The sequence below is a fragment of the Salmo salar genome, chromosome 12 (genome assembly GCF_965601325.2).
Source record: "Salmo salar chromosome 12, fSalSal1, whole genome shotgun sequence".
Lineage (NCBI taxonomy): Eukaryota > Metazoa > Chordata > Actinopteri > Salmoniformes > Salmonidae > Salmo > Salmo salar.
The window spans coordinates 65,440,482-65,464,485 of NC_138302.1; the positions used below are offsets into that span (position 1 = coordinate 65,440,482).

The 24,004-nt window shown below is 42.2% G+C and overlaps 38 non-coding genes across 38 annotated transcripts; all 38 read left to right on the forward strand.

Annotated features, from left to right (window-relative positions):
* Positions 1 to 208: 208 nt before the first annotated feature.
* Positions 209 to 350, forward strand: LOC123725673 (U4 spliceosomal RNA). Its single transcript, XR_006758190.2, has one exon. It is a non-coding gene; the product is annotated as a U4 spliceosomal RNA (small nuclear RNA).
* Positions 351 to 927: 577 nt separating this feature from the next.
* Positions 928 to 1,063, forward strand: LOC123725693 (U4 spliceosomal RNA). The gene has a single exon (XR_006758209.1). It is a non-coding gene; the product is annotated as a U4 spliceosomal RNA (small nuclear RNA).
* Positions 1,064 to 1,460: 397 nt separating this feature from the next.
* LOC123725769 (U4 spliceosomal RNA) lies at positions 1,461 to 1,602 on the forward strand. The gene has a single exon (XR_006758283.2). It is a non-coding gene; the product is annotated as a U4 spliceosomal RNA (small nuclear RNA).
* A 577-nt stretch (positions 1,603 to 2,179) lies between these two features.
* On the forward strand, positions 2,180 to 2,315 carry LOC123725731 (U4 spliceosomal RNA). Its single transcript, XR_006758245.1, has one exon. It is a non-coding gene; the product is annotated as a U4 spliceosomal RNA (small nuclear RNA).
* A 397-nt stretch (positions 2,316 to 2,712) lies between these two features.
* On the forward strand, positions 2,713 to 2,854 carry LOC123725683 (U4 spliceosomal RNA). Its single transcript, XR_006758200.2, has one exon. It is a non-coding gene; the product is annotated as a U4 spliceosomal RNA (small nuclear RNA).
* A 577-nt stretch (positions 2,855 to 3,431) lies between these two features.
* Positions 3,432 to 3,567, forward strand: LOC123725732 (U4 spliceosomal RNA). Its single transcript, XR_006758246.1, has one exon. It is a non-coding gene; the product is annotated as a U4 spliceosomal RNA (small nuclear RNA).
* Positions 3,568 to 3,964: 397 nt separating this feature from the next.
* On the forward strand, positions 3,965 to 4,106 carry LOC145859604 (U4 spliceosomal RNA). The gene has a single exon (XR_014379851.1). It is a non-coding gene; the product is annotated as a U4 spliceosomal RNA (small nuclear RNA).
* Positions 4,107 to 4,684: 578 nt separating this feature from the next.
* Positions 4,685 to 4,820, forward strand: LOC123725694 (U4 spliceosomal RNA). Its single transcript, XR_006758210.1, has one exon. It is a non-coding gene; the product is annotated as a U4 spliceosomal RNA (small nuclear RNA).
* Positions 4,821 to 5,217: 397 nt separating this feature from the next.
* On the forward strand, positions 5,218 to 5,359 carry LOC123725747 (U4 spliceosomal RNA). The gene has a single exon (XR_006758261.2). It is a non-coding gene; the product is annotated as a U4 spliceosomal RNA (small nuclear RNA).
* Positions 5,360 to 5,950: 591 nt separating this feature from the next.
* Positions 5,951 to 6,086, forward strand: LOC123725695 (U4 spliceosomal RNA). Its single transcript, XR_006758211.1, has one exon. It is a non-coding gene; the product is annotated as a U4 spliceosomal RNA (small nuclear RNA).
* Positions 6,087 to 6,483: 397 nt separating this feature from the next.
* On the forward strand, positions 6,484 to 6,625 carry LOC123725780 (U4 spliceosomal RNA). The gene has a single exon (XR_006758294.2). It is a non-coding gene; the product is annotated as a U4 spliceosomal RNA (small nuclear RNA).
* Positions 6,626 to 7,202: 577 nt separating this feature from the next.
* On the forward strand, positions 7,203 to 7,338 carry LOC123725696 (U4 spliceosomal RNA). The gene has a single exon (XR_006758212.1). It is a non-coding gene; the product is annotated as a U4 spliceosomal RNA (small nuclear RNA).
* A 397-nt stretch (positions 7,339 to 7,735) lies between these two features.
* On the forward strand, positions 7,736 to 7,877 carry LOC123725791 (U4 spliceosomal RNA). Its single transcript, XR_006758304.2, has one exon. It is a non-coding gene; the product is annotated as a U4 spliceosomal RNA (small nuclear RNA).
* Positions 7,878 to 8,454: 577 nt separating this feature from the next.
* LOC123725697 (U4 spliceosomal RNA) lies at positions 8,455 to 8,590 on the forward strand. The gene has a single exon (XR_006758213.1). It is a non-coding gene; the product is annotated as a U4 spliceosomal RNA (small nuclear RNA).
* Positions 8,591 to 8,987: 397 nt separating this feature from the next.
* Positions 8,988 to 9,129, forward strand: LOC123725758 (U4 spliceosomal RNA). The gene has a single exon (XR_006758272.1). It is a non-coding gene; the product is annotated as a U4 spliceosomal RNA (small nuclear RNA).
* A 577-nt stretch (positions 9,130 to 9,706) lies between these two features.
* LOC123725698 (U4 spliceosomal RNA) lies at positions 9,707 to 9,842 on the forward strand. The gene has a single exon (XR_006758214.1). It is a non-coding gene; the product is annotated as a U4 spliceosomal RNA (small nuclear RNA).
* Positions 9,843 to 10,239: 397 nt separating this feature from the next.
* LOC123739569 (U4 spliceosomal RNA) lies at positions 10,240 to 10,381 on the forward strand. Its single transcript, XR_006767763.2, has one exon. It is a non-coding gene; the product is annotated as a U4 spliceosomal RNA (small nuclear RNA).
* A 591-nt stretch (positions 10,382 to 10,972) lies between these two features.
* Positions 10,973 to 11,108, forward strand: LOC123739558 (U4 spliceosomal RNA). Its single transcript, XR_006767753.1, has one exon. It is a non-coding gene; the product is annotated as a U4 spliceosomal RNA (small nuclear RNA).
* Positions 11,109 to 11,505: 397 nt separating this feature from the next.
* Positions 11,506 to 11,647, forward strand: LOC123739570 (U4 spliceosomal RNA). The gene has a single exon (XR_006767764.2). It is a non-coding gene; the product is annotated as a U4 spliceosomal RNA (small nuclear RNA).
* Positions 11,648 to 12,238: 591 nt separating this feature from the next.
* Positions 12,239 to 12,374, forward strand: LOC123739559 (U4 spliceosomal RNA). The gene has a single exon (XR_006767754.1). It is a non-coding gene; the product is annotated as a U4 spliceosomal RNA (small nuclear RNA).
* A 397-nt stretch (positions 12,375 to 12,771) lies between these two features.
* Positions 12,772 to 12,913, forward strand: LOC123739571 (U4 spliceosomal RNA). The gene has a single exon (XR_006767765.2). It is a non-coding gene; the product is annotated as a U4 spliceosomal RNA (small nuclear RNA).
* Positions 12,914 to 13,504: 591 nt separating this feature from the next.
* On the forward strand, positions 13,505 to 13,640 carry LOC123739560 (U4 spliceosomal RNA). The gene has a single exon (XR_006767755.1). It is a non-coding gene; the product is annotated as a U4 spliceosomal RNA (small nuclear RNA).
* A 397-nt stretch (positions 13,641 to 14,037) lies between these two features.
* LOC123739552 (U4 spliceosomal RNA) lies at positions 14,038 to 14,179 on the forward strand. Its single transcript, XR_006767747.2, has one exon. It is a non-coding gene; the product is annotated as a U4 spliceosomal RNA (small nuclear RNA).
* A 591-nt stretch (positions 14,180 to 14,770) lies between these two features.
* On the forward strand, positions 14,771 to 14,906 carry LOC123739561 (U4 spliceosomal RNA). The gene has a single exon (XR_006767756.1). It is a non-coding gene; the product is annotated as a U4 spliceosomal RNA (small nuclear RNA).
* A 397-nt stretch (positions 14,907 to 15,303) lies between these two features.
* LOC123739553 (U4 spliceosomal RNA) lies at positions 15,304 to 15,445 on the forward strand. Its single transcript, XR_006767748.1, has one exon. It is a non-coding gene; the product is annotated as a U4 spliceosomal RNA (small nuclear RNA).
* Positions 15,446 to 16,036: 591 nt separating this feature from the next.
* LOC123739567 (U4 spliceosomal RNA) lies at positions 16,037 to 16,172 on the forward strand. The gene has a single exon (XR_006767762.1). It is a non-coding gene; the product is annotated as a U4 spliceosomal RNA (small nuclear RNA).
* Positions 16,173 to 16,569: 397 nt separating this feature from the next.
* On the forward strand, positions 16,570 to 16,711 carry LOC123739554 (U4 spliceosomal RNA). Its single transcript, XR_006767749.1, has one exon. It is a non-coding gene; the product is annotated as a U4 spliceosomal RNA (small nuclear RNA).
* A 591-nt stretch (positions 16,712 to 17,302) lies between these two features.
* LOC123739562 (U4 spliceosomal RNA) lies at positions 17,303 to 17,438 on the forward strand. Its single transcript, XR_006767757.1, has one exon. It is a non-coding gene; the product is annotated as a U4 spliceosomal RNA (small nuclear RNA).
* A 397-nt stretch (positions 17,439 to 17,835) lies between these two features.
* Positions 17,836 to 17,977, forward strand: LOC123739563 (U4 spliceosomal RNA). Its single transcript, XR_006767758.1, has one exon. It is a non-coding gene; the product is annotated as a U4 spliceosomal RNA (small nuclear RNA).
* Positions 17,978 to 18,568: 591 nt separating this feature from the next.
* Positions 18,569 to 18,704, forward strand: LOC123739564 (U4 spliceosomal RNA). Its single transcript, XR_006767759.1, has one exon. It is a non-coding gene; the product is annotated as a U4 spliceosomal RNA (small nuclear RNA).
* Positions 18,705 to 19,101: 397 nt separating this feature from the next.
* LOC123739555 (U4 spliceosomal RNA) lies at positions 19,102 to 19,243 on the forward strand. The gene has a single exon (XR_006767750.2). It is a non-coding gene; the product is annotated as a U4 spliceosomal RNA (small nuclear RNA).
* A 591-nt stretch (positions 19,244 to 19,834) lies between these two features.
* Positions 19,835 to 19,970, forward strand: LOC123739565 (U4 spliceosomal RNA). The gene has a single exon (XR_006767760.1). It is a non-coding gene; the product is annotated as a U4 spliceosomal RNA (small nuclear RNA).
* Positions 19,971 to 20,367: 397 nt separating this feature from the next.
* On the forward strand, positions 20,368 to 20,509 carry LOC123739556 (U4 spliceosomal RNA). The gene has a single exon (XR_006767751.2). It is a non-coding gene; the product is annotated as a U4 spliceosomal RNA (small nuclear RNA).
* A 591-nt stretch (positions 20,510 to 21,100) lies between these two features.
* Positions 21,101 to 21,236, forward strand: LOC123739566 (U4 spliceosomal RNA). Its single transcript, XR_006767761.1, has one exon. It is a non-coding gene; the product is annotated as a U4 spliceosomal RNA (small nuclear RNA).
* Positions 21,237 to 21,633: 397 nt separating this feature from the next.
* LOC123739557 (U4 spliceosomal RNA) lies at positions 21,634 to 21,775 on the forward strand. Its single transcript, XR_006767752.2, has one exon. It is a non-coding gene; the product is annotated as a U4 spliceosomal RNA (small nuclear RNA).
* A 591-nt stretch (positions 21,776 to 22,366) lies between these two features.
* Positions 22,367 to 22,502, forward strand: LOC123725713 (U4 spliceosomal RNA). The gene has a single exon (XR_006758229.1). It is a non-coding gene; the product is annotated as a U4 spliceosomal RNA (small nuclear RNA).
* A 397-nt stretch (positions 22,503 to 22,899) lies between these two features.
* On the forward strand, positions 22,900 to 23,041 carry LOC123725818 (U4 spliceosomal RNA). The gene has a single exon (XR_006758331.2). It is a non-coding gene; the product is annotated as a U4 spliceosomal RNA (small nuclear RNA).
* Positions 23,042 to 23,632: 591 nt separating this feature from the next.
* LOC123725715 (U4 spliceosomal RNA) lies at positions 23,633 to 23,768 on the forward strand. The gene has a single exon (XR_006758230.1). It is a non-coding gene; the product is annotated as a U4 spliceosomal RNA (small nuclear RNA).
* The last annotated feature ends 236 nt before the right edge of the window (positions 23,769 to 24,004 follow it).

Below are 24,004 nucleotides of genomic sequence, written 5' to 3' on the forward strand. Positions count from 1 at the left end.
TCTCGATATAGTTTTTTTTACTACTGGAAAAAAGTAACATCTATTGTATAAGTACCCCACCTTGCCATGAATTACATGTGATCAAGAATCCACCAAAGTGTTAAGTAGGGGGCGAACTTCTAGACATTCCGATGTAAAAACACAATAATACCGTTAACGGAGAAGCTGTGCAAGACACTGCAAACAGTATGAATAGCTTTAATTTGACATTCTTTTGCAGTGGCGATATCATAGCCTATGAAGTCCATCTGAGGCGTGATTATTGCTGGTTGAAAACTTAACCCAATACCCCGCTTGGGGCGACTTGAAATATAGTCTTCCCTGGCAATTTTTGATAGTCTCATGTGAGACTGCTATATATGTGAAAGAGAAGATAGTGCCAAGACCAAAGATGGACTGCATCAAACTCATTTCCTCTTCAAAATGTTTGATGTTTCAGCAGACAGGTGAACATTATCTTGCAACTAGGTAGAAACAGAAAAAAGGTGGCAGTAGCATACGCTGTGTCAGAAGTAGTGTTGGGGAGAATAAACTCAGCAAAAGAGGGTTTGGGCCCACAATTTCGGCTTTGCCCCGACACTGCCTCTAATTGTTGCAAGAAGTAAGTTAACCAAAGCCACTTTACACACTTCTTCTTGCCTCCACTAGAGGCAGTGACAGCAAGATTTAATTGAAAAGGTTTTGGGTTCGCGACCCATTGGTGCTGATTACCCAAAGTGCTTTGCTCTCGATATTGGTTTTGTACAGGAAAAAAGGTAACATCTATGGAACAAGGACCCCACCTTGCCATTAATTACATGCAATCAAGAATCCACCAAAGTGTTAGGTAGGGGCTAACTGCTAGACATACCAATGTAACAAAAAATAATACAGTTTGCTGAAAGCTGTGCGAGATACTGCAAACAGTTTGAGTAGCTGTATCCTGATATTCTTTCGCAGAGGCGATATCATAACCTGTGAGGTCCAGCTGAGGAGTGATTATTGCTGGTTGAAAACTTATCCCAAAACCCTGCTTGGAATGACTTGAAATATAGTCAGAAGTAGTCTTGGGGAGAATAGACTCAGCAACAGGGGGGTTTGGGCCCACACTTTCAGCTTTGCCCTCACACTGCCTCTAATTCTTGCAAGAAGTAAGGTACCCAAAGCCAGGTTATACACTTTTTCTTGCCTCCACTAGGTTGAGTTGAAAAGGTTTTGGGTTTGTGACCCATTGCAGCTGAGCCAGTGCTGCAGATTACCCAAAATGCTTTGCTCTCGATATAGTTTTTTTTACTACTGGAAAAAAGTAACATCTATTGTATAAGTACCCCACCTTGCCATGAATTACATGTGATCAAGAATCCACCAAAGTGTTAAGTAGGGGGCGAACTTCTAGACATTCCGATGTAAAAACACAATAATACCGTTAACGGAGAAGCTGTGCAAGACACTGCAAACAGTTTGAGTAGCTGTAGTTTGACATTCTTTTCTAGTGGCGATATCATAGCCTATGAAGTCCATCTGAGGCGTGATTATTGCTGGTTGAAAACTTAACCCAATACCCCGCTTGGGGCGACTTGAAATATAGTCATCCCTGGCAATTTTTGATAGTCTCATGTGAGACTGCTATATATGTGAAAGAGAAGATAGTGCCAAGACCTAAGATGGACTGCATCAAACTCATTTCCTCTTCAAAATGTTTGATGTTTCAGCAGACAGGTGAACATTATCTTGCAACTAGGTAGGAACAGAAAAAAGGTGGCAGTAGCATACGCTGTGTCAGAAGTAGTGTTGGGGAGAATAAACTCAGCAATAGAGGGTTTGGGCCCACAATTTCAGCTTTGCCCCGACACTGCCTCTAATTGTTGCAAGAAGTAAGTTAACCAAAGCCACTTTACACACTTCTTCTTGCCTCCACTAGAGGCAGTGACAGCAAGATTTAATTGAAAAGGTTTTGGGTTCGCGACCCATTGGTGCTGATTACCCAAAGTGCTTTGCTCTCGATATTGGTTTTGTACAGGAAAAAAGGTAACATCTATGGAACAAGGACCCCACCTTGCCATTAATTACATGCAATCAAGAATCCACCAAAGTGTTAGGTAGGGGCTAACTGCTAGACATACCAATGTAACAAAAAATAATACAGTTTGCTGAAAGCTGTGCGAGATACTGCAAACAGTTTGAGTAGCTGTATCCTGATATTCTTTCGCAGAGGCGATATCATAACCTGTGAGGTCCAGCTGAGGAGTGATTATTGCTGGTTGAAAACTTATCCCAAAACCCTGCTTGGAATGACTTGAAATATAGTCAGAAGTAGTCTTGGGGAGAATAGACTCAGCAACAGGGGGGTTCGGGCCCACACTTTCAGCTTTGCCCTCACACTGCCTCTAATTCTTGCAAGAAGTAAGGTACCCAAAGCCAGGTTATACACTTTTTCTTGCCTCCACTAGGTTGAGTTGAAAAGGTTTTGGGTTTGTGACCCATTGCAGCTGAGCCAGTGCTGCAGATTACCCAAAATGCTTTGCTCTCGATATAGTTTTCTTTACTACTGGAAAAAAGTAACATCTATTGTATAAGTACCCCACCTTGCCATGAATTACATGTGATCAAGAATCCACCAAAGTGTTAAGTAGGGGGCGAACTTCTAGACATTCCGATGTAAAAACACAATAATACCGTTAACGGAGAAGCTGTGCAAGACACTGCAAACAGTATGAATAGCTTTAATTTGACATTCTTTTGCAGTGGCGATATCATAGCCTATGAAGTCCATCTGAGGCGTGATTATTGCTGGTTGAAAACTTAACCCAATACCCCGCTTGGGGCGACTTGAAATATAGTCTTCCCTGGCAATTTTTGATAGTCTCATGTGAGACTGCTATATATGTGAAAGAGAAGATAGTGCCAAGACCAAAGATGGACTGCATCAAACTCATTTCCTCTTCAAAATGTTTGATGTTTCAGCAGACAGGTGAACATTATCTTGCAACTAGGTAGAAACAGAAAAAAGGTGGCAGTAGCATACGCTGTGTCAGAAGTAGTGTTGGGGAGAATAAACTCAGCAAAAGAGGGTTTGGGCCCACAATTTCGGCTTTGCCCCGACACTGCCTCTAATTGTTGCAAGAAGTAAGTTAACCAAAGCCACTTTACACACTTCTTCGTGCCTCCACTAGAGGCAGTGACAGCAAGATTTAATTGAAAAGGTTTTGGGTTCGCGACCCATTGGTGCTGATTACCCAAAGTGCTTTGCTCTCGATATTGGTTTTGTACAGGAAAAAAGGTAACATCTATGGAACAAGGACCCCACCTTGCCATTAATTACATGCAATCAAGAATCCACCAAAGTGTTAGGTAGGGGCTAACTGCTAGACATACCAATGTAACAAAAAATAATACAGTTTGCTGAAAGCTGTGCGAGATACTGCAAACAGTTTGAGTAGCTGTATCCTGATATTCTTTCGCAGAGGCGATATCATAACCTGTGAGGTCCAGCTGAGGAGTGATTATTGCTGGTTGAAAACTTATCCCAAAACCCTGCTTGGAATGACTTGAAATATAGTCAGAAGTAGTCTTGGGGAGAATAGACTCAGCAACAGGGGGGTTTGGGCCCACACTTTCAGCTTTGCCCTCACACTGCCTCTAATTCTTGCAAGAAGTAAGGTACCCAAAGCCAGGTTATACACTTTTTCTTGCCTCCACTAGGTTGAGTTGAAAAGGTTTTGGGTTTGTGACCCATTGCAGCTGAGCCAGTGCTGCAGATTACCCAAAATGCTTTGCTCTCGATATAGTTTTTTTTACTACTGGAAAAAAGTAACATCTATTGTATAAGTACCCCACCTTGCCATGAATTACATGTGATCAAGAATCCACCAAAGTGTTAAGTAGGGGGCGAACTTCTAGACATTCCGATGTAAAAACACAATAATACCGTTAACGGAGAAGCTGTGCAAGACACTGCAAACAGTTTGAGTAGCTGTAGTTTGACATTCTTTTCTAGTGGCGATATCATAGCCTATGAAGTCCATCTGAGGCGTGATTATTGCTGGTTGAAAACTTAACCCAATACCCCGCTTGGGGCGACTTGAAATATAGTCATCCCTGGCAATTTTTGATAGTCTCATGTGAGACTGCTATATATGTGAAAGAGAAGATAGTGCCAAGACCAAAGATGGACTGCATCAAACTCATTTCCTCTTCAAAATGTTTGATGTTTCAGCAGACAGGTGAACATTATCTTGCAACTAGGTAGGAACAGAAAAAAGGTGGCAGTAGCATACGCTGTGTCAGAAGTAGTGTTGGGGAGAATAAACTCAGCAATAGAGGGTTTGGGCCCACAATTTCAGCTTTGCCCCGACACTGCCTCTAATTGTTGCAAGAAGTAAGTTAACCAAAGCCACTTTACACACTTCTTCTTGCCTCCACTAGAGGCAGTGACAGCAAGATTTAATTGAAAAGGTTTTGGGTTCGCGACCCATTGGTGCTGATTACCCAAAGTGCTTTGCTCTTGATATTGGTTTTGTACAGGAAAAAAGGTAACATCTATGGAACAAGGACCCCACCTTGCCATTAATTACATGCAATCAAGAATCCACCAAAGTGTTAGGTAGGGGCTAACTGCTAGACATACCAATGTAACAAAAAAATAATACAGTTTGCTGAAAGCTGTGCGAGATACTGCAAACAGTTTGAGTAGCTGTATCCTGATATTCTTTCGCAGAGGCGATATCATAACCTGTGAGGTCCAGCTGAGGAGTGATTATTGCTGGTTGAAAACTTATCCCAAAACCCTGCTTGGAATGACTTGAAATATAGTCAGAAGTAGTCTTGGGGAGAATAGACTCAGCAACAGGGGGGTTCGGGCCCACACTTTCAGCTTTGCCCTCACACTGCCTCTAATTCTTGCAAGAAGTAAGGTACCCAAAGCCAGGTTATACACTTTTTCTTGCCTCCACTAGGTTGAGTTGAAAAGGTTTTGGGTTTGTGACCGATTGCAGCTGAGCCAGTGCTGCAGATTACCCAAAATGCTTTGCTCTCGATATAGTTTTCTTTACTACTGGAAAAAAGTAACATCTATTGTATAAGTACCCCACCTTGCCATGAATTACATGTGATCAAGAATCCACCAAAGTGTTAAGTAGGGGGCGAACTTCTAGACATTCCGATGTAAAAACACAATAATACCGTTAACGGAGAAGCTGTGCAAGACACTGCAAACAGTATGAATAGCTTTAATTTGACATTCTTTTGCAGTGGCGATATCATAGCCTATGAAGTCCATCTGAGGTGTGATTATTGCTGGTTGAAAACTTAACCCAATACCCTGCTTGGGGCGACTTGAAATATAGTCTTCCCTGGCAATTTTTGATAGTTTCATGTGAGACTGCTATATATGTGAAAGAGAAGATAGTGCCAAGACCAAAGATGGACTGCATCAAACTCATTTCCTCTTCAAAATGTTTGATGTTTCAGCAGACAGGTGAACATTATCTTGCAACTAGGTAGAAACAGAAAAAAGGTGGCAGTAGCATACGCTGTGTCAGAAGTAGTGTTGGGGAGAATAAACTCAGCAATAGAGGGTTTGGGCCCACAATTTCAGCTTTGCCCCGACACTGCCTCTAATTGTTGCAAGAAGTAAGTTAACCAAAGCCACTTTACACACTTCTTCTTGCCTCCACTAGAGGCAGTGACAGGAAGATTTATTTGAAAAGGTTTTGGGTTCGCGACCCATTGCAGCTGAGCCAGTGGTGCTGATTACCCAAAGTGCTTTGCTCTCGATATTGGTTTTGTACAGGAAAAAAGGTAACATCTATGGAACAAGGACCCCACCTTGCCATTAATTACATGCAATCAAGAATCCACCAAAGTGTTAGGTAGGGGCTAACTGCTAGACATACCAATGTAACAAAAAATAATACAGTTTGCTGAAAGCTGTGCGAGATACTGCAAACAGTTTGAGTAGCTGTATCCTGATATTCTTTCGCAGAGGCGATATCATAACCTGTGAGGTCCAGCTGAGGAGTGATTATTGCTGGTTGAAAACTTATCCCAAAACCCTGCTTGGAATGACTTGAAATATAGTCAGAAGTAGTCTTGGGGAGAATAGACTCAGCAACAGGGGGGTTCGGGCCCACACTTTCAGCTTTGCCCTCACACTGCCTCTAATTCTTGCAAGAAGTAAGGTACCCAAAGCCAGGTTATACACTTTTTCTTGCCTCCACTAGGTTGAGTTGAAAAGGTTTTGGGTTTGTGACCCATTGCAGCTGAGCCAGTGCTGCAGATTACCCAAAATGCTTTGCTCTCGATATAGTTTTTTTTACTACTGGAAAAAAGTAACATCTATTGTATAAGTACCCCACCTTGCCATGAATTACATGTGATCAAGAATCCACCAAAGTGTTAAGTAGGGGGCGAACTTCTAGACATTCCGATGTAAAAACACAATAATACCGTTAACGGAGAAGCTGTGCAAGACACTGCAAACAGTATGAATAGCTTTAATTTGACATTCTTTTGCAGTGGCGATATCATAGCCTATGAAGTCCATCTGAGGCGTGATTATTGCTGGTTGAAAACTTAACCCAATACCCCGCTTGGGGCGACTTGAAATATAGTCTTCCCTGGCAATTTTTGATAGTCTCATGTGAGACTGCTATATATGTGAAAGAGAAGATAGTGCCAAGACCAAAGATGGACTGCATCAAACTCATTTCCTCTTCAAAATGTTTGATGTTTCAGCAGACAGGTGAACATTATCTTGCAACTAGGTAGAAACAGAAAAAAGGTGGCAGTAGCATACGCTGTGTCAGAAGTAGTGTTGGGGAGAATAAACTCAGCAAAAGAGGGTTTGGGCCCACAATTTCGGCTTTGCCCCGACACTGCCTCTAATTGTTGCAAGAAGTAAGTTAACCAAAGCCACTTTACACACTTCTTCTTGCCTCCACTAGAGGCAGTGACAGCAAGATTTAATTGAAAAGGTTTTGGGTTCGCGACCCATTGGTGCTGATTACCCAAAGTGCTTTGCTCTCGATATTGGTTTTGTACAGGAAAAAAGGTAACATCTATGGAACAAGGACCCCACCTTGCCATTAATTACATGCAATCAAGAATCCACCAAAGTGTTAGGTAGGGGCTAACTGCTAGACATACCAATGTAACAAAAAATAATACAGTTTGCTGAAAGCTGTGCGAGATACTGCAAACAGTTTGAGTAGCTGTATCCTGATATTCTTTCGCAGAGGCGATATCATAACCTGTGAGGTCCAGCTGAGGAGTGATTATTGCTGGTTGAAAACTTATCCCAAAACCCTGCTTGGAATGACTTGAAATATAGTCAGAAGTAGTCTTGGGGAGAATAGACTCAGCAACAGGGGGGTTTGGGCCCACACTTTCAGCTTTGCCCTCACACTGCCTCTAATTCTTGCAAGAAGTAAGGTACCCAAAGCCAGGTTATACACTTTTTCTTGCCTCCACTAGGTTGAGTTGAAAAGGTTTTGGGTTTGTGACCCATTGCAGCTGAGCCAGTGCTGCAGATTACCCAAAATGCTTTGCTCTCGATATAGTTTTTTTTACTACTGGAAAAAAGTAACATCTATTGTATAAGTACCCCACCTTGCCATGAATTACATGTGATCAAGAATCCACCAAAGTGTTAAGTAGGGGGCGAACTTCTAGACATTCCGATGTAAAAACACAATAATACCGTTAACGGAGAAGCTGTGCAAGACACTGCAAACAGTTTGAGTAGCTGTAGTTTGACATTCTTTTCTAGTGGCGATATCATAGCCTATGAAGTCCATCTGAGGCGTGATTATTGCTGGTTGAAAACTTAACCCAATACCCCGCTTGGGGCGACTTGAAATATAGTCATCCCTGGCAATTTTTGATAGTCTCATGTGAGACTGCTATATATGTGAAAGAGAAGATAGTGCCAAGACCAAAGATGGACTGCATCAAACTCATTTCCTCTTCAAAATGTTTGATGTTTCAGCAGACAGGTGAACATTATCTTGCAACTAGGTAGGAACAGAAAAAAGGTGGCAGTAGCATACGCTGTGTCAGAAGTAGTGTTGGGGAGAATAAACTCAGCAATAGAGGGTTTGGGCCCACAATTTCAGCTTTGCCCCGACACTGCCTCTAATTGTTGCAAGAAGTAAGTTAACCAAAGCCACTTTACACACTTCTTCTTGCCTCCACTAGAGGCAGTGACAGCAAGATTTAATTGAAAAGGTTTTGGGTTCGCGACCCATTGGTGCTGATTACCCAAAGTGCTTTGCTCTCGATATTGGTTTTGTACAGGAAAAAAGGTAACATCTATGGAACAAGGACCCCACCTTGCCATTAATTACATGCAATCAAGAATCCACCAAAGTGTTAGGTAGGGGCTAACTGCTAGACATACCAATGTAACAAAAAATAATACAGTTTGCTGAAAGCTGTGCGAGATACTGCAAACAGTTTGAGTAGCTGTATCCTGATATTCTTTCGCAGAGGCGATATCATAACCTGTGAGGTCCAGCTGAGGAGTGATTATTGCTGGTTGAAAACTTATCCCAAAACCCTGCTTGGAATGACTTGAAATATAGTCAGAAGTAGTCTTGGGGAGAATAGACTCAGCAACAGGGGGGTTCGGGCCCACACTTTCAGCTTTGCCCTCACACTGCCTCTAATTCTTGCAAGAAGTAAGGTACCCAAAGCCAGGTTATACACTTTTTCTTGCCTCCACTAGGTTGAGTTGAAAAGGTTTTGGGTTTGTGACCCATTGCAGCTGAGCCAGTGCTGCAGATTACCCAAAATGCTTTGCTCTCGATATAGTTTTCTTTACTACTGGAAAAAAGTAACATCTATTGTATAAGTACCCCACCTTGCCATGAATTACATGTGATCAAGAATCCACCAAAGTGTTAAGTAGGGGGCGAACTTCTAGACATTCCGATGTAAAAACACAATAATACCGTTAACGGAGAAGCTGTGCAAGACACTGCAAACAGTATGAATAGCTTTAATTTGACATTCTTTTGCAGTGGCGATATCATAGCCTATGAAGTCCATCTGAGGCGTGATTATTGCTGGTTGAAAACTTAACCCAATACCCCGCTTGGGGCGACTTGAAATATAGTCTTCCCTGGCAATTTTTGATAGTCTCATGTGAGACTGCTATATATGTGAAAGAGAAGATAGTGCCAAGACCAAAGATGGACTGCATCAAACTCATTTCCTCTTCAAAATGTTTGATGTTTCAGCAGACAGGTGAACATTATCTTGCAACTAGGTAGAAACAGAAAAAAGGTGGCAGTAGCATACGCTGTGTCAGAAGTAGTGTTGGGGAGAATAAACTCAGCAAAAGAGGGTTTGGGCCCACAATTTCGGCTTTGCCCCGACACTGCCTCTAATTGTTGCAAGAAGTAAGTTAACCAAAGCCACTTTACACACTTCTTCTTGCCTCCACTAGAGGCAGTGACAGCAAGATTTAATTGAAAAGGTTTTGGGTTCGCGACCCATTGGTGCTGATTACCCAAAGTGCTTTGCTCTCGATATTGGTTTTGTACAGGAAAAAAGGTAACATCTATGGAACAAGGACCCCACCTTGCCATTAATTACATGCAATCAAGAATCCACCAAAGTGTTAGGTAGGGGCTAACTGCTAGACATACCAATGTAACAAAAAATAATACAGTTTGCTGAAAGCTGTGCGAGATACTGCAAACAGTTTGAGTAGCTGTATCCTGATATTCTTTCGCAGAGGCGATATCATAACCTGTGAGGTCCAGCTGAGGAGTGATTATTGCTGGTTGAAAACTTATCCCAAAACCCTGCTTGGAATGACTTGAAATATAGTCAGAAGTAGTCTTGGGGAGAATAGACTCAGCAACAGGGGGGTTTGGGCCCACACTTTCAGCTTTGCCCTCACACTGCCTCTAATTCTTGCAAGAAGTAAGGTACCCAAAGCCAGGTTATACACTTTTTCTTGCCTCCACTAGGTTGAGTTGAAAAGGTTTTGGGTTTGTGACCCATTGCAGCTGAGCCAGTGCTGCAGATTACCCAAAATGCTTTGCTCTCGATATAGTTTTTTTTACTACTGGAAAAAAGTAACATCTATTGTATAAGTACCCCACCTTGCCATGAATTACATGTGATCAAGAATCCACCAAAGTGTTAAGTAGGGGGCGAACTTCTAGACATTCCGATGTAAAAACACAATAATACCGTTAACGGAGAAGCTGTGCAAGACACTGCAAACAGTTTGAGTAGCTTTAATTTGACATTCTTTTGCAGTGGGGATATCATAGCCTATGAAATCCATCTGAGGTGTGATTATTGCTGGTTGAAAACTTAACCCAATACCCCGCTTGGGGCGACTTGAAATATAGTCTTCCCTGTCAATTTTTGATAGTCTTATGTGAGACTGCTATATATGTGAAAGAGAAGATAGTGCCAAGACCAAAGATGGACTGCATCAAACTCATTTCCTCTTCAAAATGTTTGATGTTTCAGCAGACAGGTGAACATTATCTTGCAACTAGGTAGAAACTGAAAAAAGATGGCAGTAGCATACGCTGTGTCAGAAGTAGTGTTGGGGAGAGTAAACTCAGCAATAGAGGGTTTGGGCCCACAATTTCAGCTTTGCCCCGACACTGCCTCTAATTGTTGCAAGAAGTAAGTTAACCAAAGCCACTTTACACACTTCTTCTTGCCTCCACTAGAGGCAGTGACAGCAAGATTTAATTGAAAAGGTTTTGGGTTCGCGACCCATTGCAGCTGAGCCAGTGGTGCTGATTACCCAAAGTGCTTTGCTCTCGATATTGGTTTTGTACAGGAAAAAAGGTAACATCTATGGAACAAGGACCCCACCTTGCCATTAATTACATGCAATCAAGAATCCACCAAAGTGTTAGGTAGGGGCTAACTGCTAGACATACCAATGTAACAAAAAATAATACAGTTTGCTGAAAGCTGTGCGAGATACTGCAAACAGTTTGAGTAGCTGTATCCTGATATTCTTTCGCAGAGGCGATATCATAACCTGTGAGGTCCAGCTGAGGAGTGATTATTGCTGGTTGAAAACTTATCCCAAAACCCTGCTTGGAATGACTTGAAATATAGTCAGAAGTAGTCTTGGGGAGAATAGACTCAGCAACAGGGGGGTTCGGGCCCACACTTTCAGCTTTGCCCTCACACTGCCTCTAATTCTTGCAAGAAGTAAGGTACCCAAAGCCAGGTTATACACTTTTTCTTGCCTCCACTAGGTTGAGTTGAAAAGGTTTTGGGTTTGTGACCCATTGCAGCTGAGCCAGTGCTGCAGATTACCCAAAATGCTTTGCTCTCGATATAGTTTTTTTTACTACTGGAAAAAAGTAACATCTATTGTATAAGTACCCCACCTTGCCATGAATTACATGTGATCAAGAATCCACCAAAGTGTTAAGTAGGGGGCGAACTTCTAGACATTCCGATGTAAAAACACAATAATACCGTTAACGGAGAAGCTGTGCAAGACACTGCAAACAGTATGAATAGCTTTAATTTGACATTCTTTTGCAGTGGCGATATCATAGCCTATGAAGTCCATCTGAGGCGTGATTATTGCTGGTTGAAAACTTAACCCAATACCCCGCTTGGGGCGACTTGAAATATAGTCTTCCCTGGCAATTTTTGATAGTCTCATGTGAGACTGCTATATATGTGAAAGAGAAGATAGTGCCAAGACCAAAGATGGACTGCATCAAACTCATTTCCTCTTCAAAATGTTTGATGTTTCAGCAGACAGGTGAACATTATCTTGCAACTAGGTAGAAACAGAAAAAAGGTGGCAGTAGCATACGCTGTGTCAGAAGTAGTGTTGGGGAGAATAAACTCAGCAATAGAGGGTTTGGGCCCACAATTTCAGCTTTGCCCCGACACTGCCTCTAATTGTTGCAAGAAGTAAGTTAACCAAAGCCACTTTACACACTTCTTCTTGCCTCCACTAGAGGCAGTGACAGGAAGATTTATTTGAAAAGGTTTTGGGTTCGCGACCCATTGCAGCTGAGCCAGTGGTGCTGATTACCCAAAGTGCTTTGCTCTCGATATTGGTTTTGTACAGGAAAAAAGGTAACATCTATGGAACAAGGACCACACCTTGCCATTAATTACATGCAATCAAGAATCCACCAAAGTGTTAGGTAGGGGCTAACTGCTAGACATACCAATGTAACAAAAAATAATACAGTTTGCTGAAAGCTGTGCGAGATACTGCAAACAGTTTGAGTAGCTGTATCCTGATATTCTTTCGCAGAGGCGATATCATAACCTGTGAGGTCCAGCTGAGGAGTGATTATTGCTGGTTGAAAACTTATCCCAAAACCCTGCTTGGAATGACTTGAAATATAGTCAGAAGTAGTCTTGGGGAGAATAGACTCAGCAACAGGGGGGTTTGGGCCCACACTTTCAGCTTTGCCCTCACACTGCCTCTAATTCTTGCAAGAAGTAAGGTACCCAAAGCCAGGTTATACACTTTTTCTTGCCTCCACTAGGTTGAGTTGAAAAGGTTTTGGGTTTGTGACCCATTGCAGCTGAGCCAGTGCTGCAGATTACCCAAAATGCTTTGCTCTCGATATAGTTTTTTTTACTACTGGAAAAAAGTAACATCTATTGTATAAGTACCCCACCTTTCCATGAATTACATGTGATCAAGAATCCACCAAAGTGTTAAGTAGGGGGCGAACTTCTAGACATTCCGATGTAAAAACACAATAATACCGTTAACGGAGAAGCTGTGCAAGACACTGCAAACAGTATGAATAGCTTTAATTTGACATTCTTTTGCAGTGGCGATATCATAGCCTATGAAGTCCATCTGAGGCGTGATTATTGCTGGTTGAAAACTTAACCCAATACCCCGCTTGGGGCGACTTGAAATATAGTCTTCCCTGGCAATTTTTGATAGTCTCATGTGAGACTGCTATATATGTGAAAGAGAAGATAGTGCCAAGACCAAAGATGGACTGCATCAAACTCATTTCCTCTTCAAAATGTTTGATGTTTCAGCAGACAGGTGAACATTATCTTGCAACTAGGTAGAAACAGAAAAAAGATGGCAGTAGCATATGCTGTGTCAGAAGTAGTGTTGGGGAGAGTAAACTCAGCAATAGAGGGTTTGGGCCCACAATTTCAGCTTTGCCCCGACACTGCCTCTAATTGTTGCAAGAAGTAAGTTAACCAAAGCCACTTTACACACTTCTTCTTGCCTCCACTAGAGGCAGTGACAGCCAGATTTAATTGAAAAGGTTTTGGGTTCGCGACCCATTGCAGCTGAGCCAGTGGTGCTGATTACCCAAAGTGCTTTGCTCTCGATATTGGTTTTGTACAGGAAAAAAGGTAACATCTATGGAACAAGGACCCCACCTTGCCATTAATTACATGCAATCAAGAATCTACCAAAGTGTTAGGTAGGGGCTAACTGCTAGACATACCAATGTAACAAAAAATAATACAGTTTGCTGAAAGCTGTGCGAGATACTGCAAACAGTTTGAGTAGCTGTATCCTGATATTCTTTCGCAGAGGCGATATCATAACCTGTGAGGTCCAGCTGAGGAGTGATTATTGCTGGTTGAAAACTTATCCCAAAACCCTGCTTGGAATGACTTGAAATATAGTCAGAAGTAGTCTTGGGGAGAATAGACTCAGCAACAGGGGGGTTTGGGCCCACACTTTCAGCTTTGCCCTCACACTGCCTCTAATTCTTGCAAGAAGTAAGGTACCCAAAGCCAGGTTATACACTTTTTCTTGCCTCCACTAGGTTGAGTTGAAAAGGTTTTGGGTTTGTGACCCATTGCAGCTGAGCCAGTGCTGCAGATTACCCAAAATGCTTTGCTCTCGATATAGTTTTTTTTACTACTGGAAAAAAGTAACATCTATTGTATAAGTACCCCACCTTGCCATGAATTACATGTGATCAAGAATCCACCAAAGTGTTAAGTAGGGGGCGAACTTCTAGACATTCCGATGTAAAAACACAATAATACCGTTAACGGAGAAGCTGTGCAAGACACTGCAAACAGTTTGAGTAGCTGTAATTTGACATTCTTTTGCAGTGGCGATATCATAGCCTATGAAGTCCATCTGAGGTGTGATTATTGCTGGTTGAAAACTTAACCCAATACCCCGCTTGGGGCGACTTGAAATATAGTCATCCCTGGCAATTTTTGATAGTCTCATGTGAGACTGCTATATATGTGAAAGAGAAGATAGTGCCAAGACCAAAGATGGACTGCATCAAACTCATTTCCTCTTCAAAATGTTTGATGTTTCAGCAGACAGGTGAACATTATCTTGCAACTAGGTAGTAACAGAAAAAAGGTGGCAGTAGCATACGCTGTGTCAGAAGTAGTGTTGGGGAGAATAAACTCAGCAATAGAGGGTTTGGGCCCAAAATTTCAGCTTTGCCCCGACACTGCCTCTAATTGTTGCAAGAAGTAAGTTAACCAAAGCCACTTTACACACTTCTTCTTGCCTCCACTAGAGGCAGTGACAGGAAGATTTATTTGAAAAGGTTTTGGGTTCGCGACCCATTGCAGCTGAGCCAGTGGTGCTGATTACCCAAAGTGCTTTGCTCTCGATATTGGTTTTGTACAGGAAAAAAGGTAACATCTATGGAACAAGGACCCCACCTTGCCATTAATTACATGCAATCAAGAATCCACCAAAGTGTTAGGTAGGGGCTAACTGCTAGACATACCAATGTAACAAAAAATAATACAGTTTGCTGAAAGCTGTGCGAGATACTGCAAACAGTTTGAGTAGCTGTATCCTGATATTCTTTCGCAGAGGCGATATCATAACCTGTGAGGTCCAGCTGAGGAGTGATTATTGCTGGTTGAAAACTTATCCCAAAACCCTGCTTGGAATGACTTGAAATATAGTCAGAAGTAGTCTTGGGGAGAATAGACTCAGCAACAGGGGGGTTCGGGCCCACACTTTCAGCTTTGCCCTCACACTGCCTCTAATTCTTGCAAGAAGTAAGGTACCCAAAGCCAGGTTATACACTTTTTCTTGCCTCCACTAGGTTGAGTTGAAAAGGTTTTGGGTTTGTGACCCATTGCAGCTGAGCCAGTGCTGCAGATTACCCAAAATGCTTTGCTCTCGATATAGTTTTTTTTACTACTGGAAAAAAGTAACATCTATTGTATAAGTACCCCACCTTGCCATGAATTACATGTGATCAAGAATCCACCAAAGTGTTAAGTAGGGGGCGAACTTCTAGACATTCCGATGTAAAAACACAATAATACCGTTAACGGAGAAGCTGTGCAAGACACTGCAAACAGTATGAATAGCTGTAATTTGACATTCTTTTGCAGTGGCGATATCATAGCCTATGAAGTCCATCTGAGGCGTGATTATTGCTGGTTGAAAACTTAACCCAATACCCCGCTTGGGGCGACTTGAAATATAGTCATCCCTGGCAATTTTTGATAGTCTCATGTGAGACTGCTATATATGTGAAAGAGAAGATAGTGCCAAGACCAAAGATGGACTGCATCAAACTCATTTCCTCTTCAAAATGTTTGATGTTTCAGCAGACAGGTGAACATTATCTTGCAACTAGGTAGTAACAGAAAAAAGGTGGCAGTAGCATACGCTGTGTCAGAAGTAGTGTTGGGGAGAATAAACTCAGCAATAGAGGGTTTGGGCCCAAAATTTCAGCTTTGCCCCGACACTGCCTCTAATTGTTGCAAGAAGTAAGTTAACCAAAGCCACTTTACACACTTCTTCTTGCCTCCACTAGAGGCAGTGACAGGAAGATTTATTTGAAAAGGTTTTGGGTTCGCGACCCATTGCAGCTGAGCCAGTGGTGCTGATTACCCAAAGTGCTTTGCTCTCGATATTGGTTTTGTACAGGAAAAAAGGTAACATCTATGGAACAAGGACCCCACCTTGCCATTAATTACATGCAATCAAGAATCCACCAAAGTGTTAGGTAGGGGCTAACTGCTAGACATACCAATGTAACAAAAAATAATACAGTTTGCTGAAAGCTGTGCGAGATACTGCAAACAGTTTGAGTAGCTGTATCCTGATATTCTTTCGCAGAGGCGATATCATAACCTGTGAGGTCCAGCTGAGGAGTGATTATTGCTGGTTGAAAACTTATCCCAAAACCCTGCTTGGAATGACTTGAAATATAGTCAGAAGTAGTCTTGGGGAGAATAGACTCAGCAACAGGGGGGTTCGGGCCCACACTTTCAGCTTTGCCCTCACACTGCCTCTAATTCTTGCAAGAAGTAAGGTACCCAAAGCCAGGTTATACACTTTTTCTTGCCTCCACTAGGTTGAGTTGAAAAGGTTTTGGGTTTGTGACCCATTGCAGCTGAGCCAGTGCTGCAGATTACCCAAAATGCTTTGCTCTCGATATAGTTTTTTTTACTACTGGAAAAAAGTAACATCTATTGTATAAGTACCCCACCTTGCCATGAATTACATGTGATCAAGAATCCACCAAAGTGTTAAGTAGGGGGCGAACTTCTAGACATTCCGATGTAAAAACACAATAATACCGTTAACGGAGAAGCTGTGCAAGACACTGCAAACAGTATGAATAGCTGTAATTTGACATTCTTTTGCAGTGGCGATATCATAGCCTATGAAGTCCATCTGAGGCGTGATTATTGCTGGTTGAAAACTTAACCCAATACCCCGCTTGGGGCGACTTGAAATATAGTCATCCCTGGCAATTTTTGATAGTCTCATGTGAGACTGCTATATATGTGAAAGAGAAGATAGTGCCAAGACCAAAGATGGACTGCATCAAACTCATTTCCTCTTCAAAATGTTTGATGTTTCAGCAGACAGGTGAACATTATCTTGCAACTAGGTAGTAACAGAAAAAAGGTGGCAGTAGCATACGCTGTGTCAGAAGTAGTGTTGGGGAGAATAAACTCAGCAATAGAGGGTTTGGGCCCAAAATTTCAGCTTTGCCCCGACACTGCCTCTAATTGTTGCAAGAAGTAAGTTAACCAAAGCCACTTTACACACTTCTTCTTGCCTCCACTAGAGGCAGTGACAGGAAGATTTATTTGAAAAGGTTTTGGGTTCGCGACCCATTGCAGCTGAGCCAGTGGTGCTGATTACCCAAAGTGCTTTGCTCTCGATATTGGTTTTGTACAGGAAAAAAGGTAACATCTATGGAACAAGGACCCCACCTTGCCATTAATTACATGCAATCAAGAATCCACCAAAGTGTTAGGTAGGGGCTAACTGCTAGACATACCAATGTAACAAAAAATAATACAGTTTGCTGAAAGCTGTGCGAGATACTGCAAACAGTTTGAGTAGCTGTATCCTGATATTCTTTCGCAGAGGCGATATCATAACCTGTGAGGTCCAGCTGAGGAGTGATTATTGCTGGTTGAAAACTTATCCCAAAACCCTGCTTGGAATGACTTGAAATATAGTCAGAAGTAGTCTTGGGGAGAATAGACTCAGCAACAGGGGGGTTCGGGCCCACACTTTCAGCTTTGCCCTCACACTGCCTCTAATTCTTGCAAGAAGTAAGGTACCCAAAGCCAGGTTATACACTTTTTCTTGCCTCCACTAGGTTGAGTTGAAAAGGTTTTGGGTTTGTGACCCATTGCAGCTGAGCCAGTGCTGCAGATTACCCAAAATGCTTTGCTCTCGATATAGTTTTTTTTACTACTGGAAAAAAGTAACATCTATTGTATAAGTACCCCACCTTGCCATGAATTACATGTGATCAAGAATCCACCAAAGTGTTAAGTAGGGGGCGAACTTCTAGACATTCCGATGTAAAAACACAATAATACCGTTAACGGAGAAGCTGTGCAAGACACTGCAAACAGTATGAATAGCTTTAATTTGACATTCTTTTGCAGTGGCGATATCATAGCCTATGAAGTCCATCTGAGGCGTGATTATTGCTGGTTGAAAACTTAACCCAATACCCCGCTTGGGGCGACTTGAAATATAGTCTTCCCTGGCAATTTTTGATAGTCTCATGTGAGACTGCTATATATGTGAAAGAGAAGATAGTGCCAAGACCAAAGATGGACTGCATCAAACTCATTTCCTCTTCAAAATGTTTGATGTTTCAGCAGACAGGTGAACATTATCTTGCAACTAGGTAGAAACAGAAAAAAGGTGGCAGTAGCATACGCTGTGTCAGAAGTAGTGTTGGGGAGAATAAACTCAGCAATAGAGGGTTTGGGCCCACAATTTCAGCTTTGCCCCGACACTGCCTCTAATTGTTGCAAGAAGTAAGTTAACCAAAGCCACTTTACACACTTCTTCTTGCCTCCACTAGAGGCAGTGACAGGAAGATTTATTTGAAAAGGTTTTGGGTTCGCGACCCATTGCAGCTGAGCCAGTGGTGCTGATTACCCAAAGTGCTTTGCTCTCGATATTGGTTTTGTACAGGAAAAAAGGTAACATCTATGGAACAAGGACCCCACCTTGCCATTAATTACATGCAATCAAGAATCCACCAAAGTGTTAGGTAGGGGCTAACTGCTAGACATACCAATGTAACAAAAAATAATACAGTTTGCTGAAAGCTGTGCGAGATACTGCAAACAGTTTGAGTAGCTGTATCCTGATATTCTTTCGCAGAGGCGATATCATAACCTGTGAGGTCCAGCTGAGGAGTGATTATTGCTGGTTGAAAACTTATCCCAAAACCCTGCTTGGAATGACTTGAAATATAGTCAGAAGTAGTCTTGGGGAGAATAGACTCAGCAACAGGGGGGTTTGGGCCCACACTTTCAGCTTTGCCCTCACACTGCCTCTAATTCTTGCAAGAAGTAAGGTACCCAAAGCCAGGTTATACACTTTTTCTTGCCTCCACTAGGTTGAGTTGAAAAGGTTTTGGGTTTGTGACCCATTGCAGCTGAGCCAGTGCTGCAGATTACCCAAAATGCTTTGCTCTCGATATAGTTTTTTTTACTACTGGAAAAAAGTAACATCTATTGTATAAGTACCCCACCTTGCCATGAATTACATGTGATCAAGAATCCACCAAAGTGTTAAGTAGGGGGCGAACTTCTAGACATTCCGATGTAAAAACACAATAATACCGTTAACGGAGAAGCTGTGCAAGACACTGCAAACAGTTTGAGTAGCTGTAATTTGACATTCTTTTGCAGTGGCGATATCATAGCCTATGAAGTCCATCTGAGGCGTGATTATTGCTGGTTGAAAACTTAACCCAATAACCCGGTTGGGGCGACTTGAAATATAGTCATCCCTGGCAATTTTTGATAGTCTCATGTGAGACTGCTATATATGTGAAAGAGAAGATAGTGCCAAGACCAAAGATGGACTGCATCAAACTCATTTCCTCTTCAAAATGTTTGATGTTTCAGCAGACAGGTGAACATTATCTTGCAACTAGGTAGAAACAGAAAAAAGGTGGCAGTAGCATACGCTGTGTCAGAAGTAGTGTTGGGGAGAATAAACTCAGCAATAGAGGGTTTGGGCCCACAATTTCAGCTTTGCCCCGACACTGCCTCTAATTGTTGCAAGAAGTAAGTTAACCAAAGCCACTTTACACACTTCTTCTTGCCTCCACTAGAGGCAGTGACAGCAAGATTTAATTGAAAAGGTTTTGGGTTCGCGACCCATTGCAGCTGAGCCAGTGGTGCTGATTACCCAAAGTGCTTTGCTCTCGATATTGGTTTTGTACAGTAAAAAAGGTAACATCTATGGAACAAGGACCCCACCTTGCCATTAATTACATGCAATCAAGAATCCACCAAAGTGTTAGGTAGGGGCTAACTGCTAGACATACCAATGTAACAAAAAATAATACAGTTTGCTGAAAGCTGTGCGAGATACTGCAAACAGTTTGAGTAGCTGTATCCTGATATTCTTTCGCAGAGGCGATATCATAACCTGTGAGGTCCAGCTGAGGAGTGATTATTGCTGGTTGAAAACTTATCCCAAAACCCTGCTTGGAATGACTTGAAATATAGTCAGAAGTAGTCTTGGGGAGAATAGACTCAGCAACAGGGGGGTTTGGGCCCACACTTTCAGCTTTGCCCTCACACTGCCTCTAATTCTTGCAAGAAGTAAGGTACCCAAAGCCAGGTTATACACTTTTTCTTGCCTCCACTAGGTTGAGTTGAAAAGGTTTTGGGTTTGTGACCCATTGCAGCTGAGCCAGTGCTGCAGATTACCCAAAATGCTTTGCTCTCGATATAGTTTTTTTTACTACTGGAAAAAAGTAACATCTATTGTATAAGTACCCCACCTTGCCATGAATTACATGTGATCAAGAATCCACCAAAGTGTTAAGTAGGGGGCGAACTTCTAGACATTCCGATGTAAAAACACAATAATACCGTTAACGGAGAAGCTGTGCAAGACACTGCAAACAGTTTGAGTAGCTGTAATTTGACATTCTTTTGCAGTGGCGATATCATAGCCTATGAAGTCCATCTGAGGCGTGATTATTGCTGGTTGAAAACTTAACCCAATAACCCGCTTGGGGCGACTTGAAATATAGTCATCCCTGGCAATTTTTGATAGTCTCATGTGAGACTGCTATATATGTGAAAGAGAAGATAGTGCCAAGACCAAAGATGGACTGCATCAAACTCATTTCCTCTTCAAAATGTTTGATGTTTCAGCAGACAGGTGAACATTATCTTGCAACTAGGTAGAAACAGAAAAAAGGTGGCAGTAGCATACGCTGTGTCAGAAGTAGTGTTGGGGAGAATAAACTCAGCAATAGAGGGTTTGGGCCCACAATTTCAGCTTTGCCCCGACACTGCCTCTAATTGTTGCAAGAAGTAAGTTAACCAAAGCCACTTTACACACTTCTTCTTGCCTCCACTAGAGGCAGTGACAGCAAGATTTAATTGAAAAGGTTTTGGGTTCGCGACCCATTGCAGCTGAGCCAGTGGTGCTGATTACCCAAAGTGCTTTGCTCTCGATATTGGTTTTGTACAGTAAAAAAGGTAACATCTATGGAACAAGGACCCCACCTTGCCATTAATTACATGCAATCAAGAATCCACCAAAGTGTTAGGTAGGGGCTAACTGCTAGACATACCAATGTAACAAAAAATAATACAGTTTGCTGAAAGCTGTGCGAGATACTGCAAACAGTTTGAGTAGCTGTATCCTGATATTCTTTCGCAGAGGCGATATCATAACCTGTGAGGTCCAGCTGAGGAGTGATTATTGCTGGTTGAAAACTTATCCCAAAACCCTGCTTGGAATGACTTGAAATATAGTCAGAAGTAGTCTTGGGGAGAATAGACTCAGCAACAGGGGGGTTTGGGCCCACACTTTCAGCTTTGCCCTCACACTGCCTCTAATTCTTGCAAGAAGTAAGGTACCCAAAGCCAGGTTATACACTTTTTCTTGCCTCCACTAGGTTGAGTTGAAAAGGTTTTGGGTTTGTGACCCATTGCAGCTGAGCCAGTGCTGCAGATTACCCAAAATGCTTTGCTCTCGATATAGTTTTTTTTACTACTGGAAAAAAGTAACATCTATTGTATAAGTACCCCACCTTGCCATGAATTACATGTGATCAAGAATCCACCAAAGTGTTAAGTAGGGGGCGAACTTCTAGACATTCCGATGTAAAAACACAATAATACCGTTAACGGAGAAGCTGTGCAAGACACTGCAAACAGTTTGAGTAGCTGTAATTTGACATTCTTTTGCAGTGGCGATATCATAGCCTATGAAGTCCATCTGAGGCGTGATTATTGCTGGTTGAAAACTTAACCCAATAACCCGCTTGGGGCGACTTGAAATATAGTCATCCCTGGCAATTTTTGATAGTCTCATGTGAGACTGCTATATATGTGAAAGAGAAGATAGTGCCAAGACCAAAGATGGACTGCATCAAACTCATTTCCTCTTCAAAATGTTTGATGTTTCAGCAGACAGGTGAACATTATCTTGCAACTAGGTAGAAACAGAAAAAAGGTGGCAGTAGCATACGCTGTGTCAGAAGTAGTGTTGGGGAGAATAAACTCAGCAATAGAGGGTTTGGGCCCACAATTTCAGCTTTGCCCCGACACTGCCTCTAATTGTTGCAAGAAGTAAGTTAACCAAAGCCACTTTACACACTTCTTCTTGCCTCCACTAGAGGCAGTGACAGCAAGATTTAATTGAAAAGGTTTTGGGTTCGCGACCCATTGCAGCTGAGCCAGTGGTGCTGATTACCCAAAGTGCTTTGCTCTCGATATTGGTTTTGTACAGTAAAAAAGGTAACATCTATGGAACAAGGACCCCACCTTGCCATTAATTACATGCAATCAAGAATCCACCAAAGTGTTAGGTAGGGGCTAACTGCTAGACATACCAATGTAACAAAAAATAATACAGTTTGCTGAAAGCTGTGCGAGATACTGCAAACAGTTTGAGTAGCTGTATCCTGATATTCTTTCGCAGAGGCGATATCATAACCTGTGAGGTCCAGCTGAGGAGTGATTATTGCTGGTTGAAAACTTATCCCAAAACCCTGCTTGGAATGACTTGAAATATAGTCAGAAGTAGTCTTGGGGAGAATAGACTCAGCAACAGGGGGGTTTGGGCCCACACTTTCAGCTTTGCCCTCACACTGCCTCTAATTCTTGCAAGAAGTAAGGTACCCAAAGCCAGGTTATACACTTTTTCTTGCCTCCACTAGGTTGAGTTGAAAAGGTTTTGGGTTTGTGACCCATTGCAGCTGAGCCAGTGCTGCAGATTACCCAAAATGCTTTGCTCTCGATATAGTTTTTTTTACTACTGGAAAAAAGTAACATCTATTGTATAAGTACCCCACCTTGCCATGAATTACATGTGATCAAGAATCCACCAAAGTGTTAAGTAGGGGGCGAACTTCTAGACATTCCGATGTAAAAACACAATAATACCGTTAACGGAGAAGCTGTGCAAGACACTGCAAACAGTTTGAGTAGCTGTAATTTGACATTCTTTTGCAGTGGCGATATCATAGCCTATGAAGTCCATCTGAGGCGTGATTATTGCTGGTTGAAAACTTAACCCAATACCCCGCTTGGGGCGACTTGAAATATAGTCATCCCTGGCAATTTTGGATAGTCTCATGTGAGACTGCTATATATGTGAAAGAGAAGATAGTGCCAAGACCAAAGATGGACTGCATCAAACTCATTTCCTCTTCAAAATGTTTGATGTTTCAGCAGACAGGTGAACATTATCTTGCAACTAGGTAGAAACAGAAAAAAGGTGGCAGTAGCATACGCTGTGTCAGAAGTAGTGTTGGGGAGAATAAACTCAGCAATAGAGGGTTTGGGCCCACAATTTCAGCTTTGCCCCGACACTGCCTCTAATTGTTGCAAGAAGTAAGTTAACCAAAGCCACTTTACACACTTCTTCTTGCCTCCACTAGAGGCAGTGACAGCAAGATTTAATTGAAAAGGTTTTGGGTTCGCGACCCATTGCAGCTGAGCCAGTGGTGCTGATTACCCAAAGTGCTTTGCTCTCGATATTGCTTTTGTACAGGAAAAAAGGTAACATCTATGGAACAAGGACCCCACCTTGCCATTAATTACATGCAATCAAGAATCCACCAAAGTGTTAGGTAGGGGCTAACTGCTAGACATACCAATGTAACAAAAAATAATACAGTTTGCTGAAAGCTGTGCGAGATACTGCAAACAGTTTGAGTAGCTGTATCCTGATATTCTTTCGCAGAGGCGATATCATAACCTGTGAGGTCCAGCTGAGGAGTGATTATTGCTGGTTGAAAACTTATCCCAAAACCCTGCTTGGAATGACTTGAAATATAGTCAGAAGTAGTCTTGGGGAGAATAGACTCAGCAACAGGGGGGTTTGGGCCCACACTTTCAGCTTTGCCCTCACACTGCCTCTAATTCTTGCAAGAAGTAAGGTACCCAAAGCCAGGTTATACACTTTTTCTTGCCTCCACCAGGTTGAGTTGAAAAGGTTTTGGGTTTGTGACCCATTGCAGCTGAGCCAGTGCTGCAGATTACCCAAAATGCTTTGCTCTCGATATAGTTTTTTTTACTACTGGAAAAAAGTAACATCTATTGT